At 40.4% G+C, this 731-nt stretch overlaps 1 protein-coding gene across 1 annotated transcript in view; it reads right to left on the bottom strand.

Moving 5' to 3' along the window:
- The window catches only part of LOTGIDRAFT_173354 (hypothetical protein), a gene marked incomplete at both ends in the record, with an annotated part of 2,377 nt that overhangs the window by 673 nt on the left and 973 nt on the right, over positions 1-731 (bottom strand). The window lies entirely within an intron of this gene.

Here is a 731-nt window from a genome sequence, read left to right on the forward strand (position 1 = left end):
GGCTTTACCTTCGTTATGCGTGCTGTAAATTTCAAACCCCACAGATTTCACATTTCTGTTGTAGAATTCGCTTCCTTTATCAACCCACAACTTTAGAGGTCGTCTGTCGGATTGTTTCATTATGGTTTCGAATGCTTGTTTGACAGTCAGACCCGATTTGTTTTTCAAGGGAAAGACCCAAGCGTATCTCGTGTATATGTCGATCACCGTCAAACAATACTTGTACCCTCTCTCGACTGGCATGTTGATTAAATCGGCTGACCAAATTTCATCTTTATCAAAAACTTTGACTTTGAGGTAATGTTTGTTTTTTCGAAATTCTTTGTGAATCTCGTCTGCTATGCCCATACCCAATTTCAATTTTGCCTTCAAGAGTTTTATGATAAGAGCCCTCTGTAATTTCTCTTTGAAAGTGGGATTGGGAATATTTTCGAGTTCGTCTATCATTTGTTTGTCTGCTTGGTGTCTGAATGTTACGTCTTTATTTCTGTACAGTATGTCGTGTTTGAGCGGTGCTGCGTCAACTCTATTAACGGGTTCTTCCCCTGGTTTGGGAATATCATTTTCGTCTAAACGCAGATCTAACTTAGTGCCTGGACCTGTATAATTGTGCCCTGGGAGATGTTTTTCTCCGGAATATTTTGCCCATGGGAATCCAGGAAGAGAACCCAATGACTTTTGAATGTCTCCCGCACCGAAATACGTNTTAGGAGGATGGACATTTATTAAAG

This window comes from Lottia gigantea (genome assembly GCF_000327385.1).
Source record: "Lottia gigantea unplaced genomic scaffold LOTGIsca_157, whole genome shotgun sequence".
NCBI lineage: Eukaryota > Metazoa > Mollusca > Gastropoda > Lottiidae > Lottia > Lottia gigantea.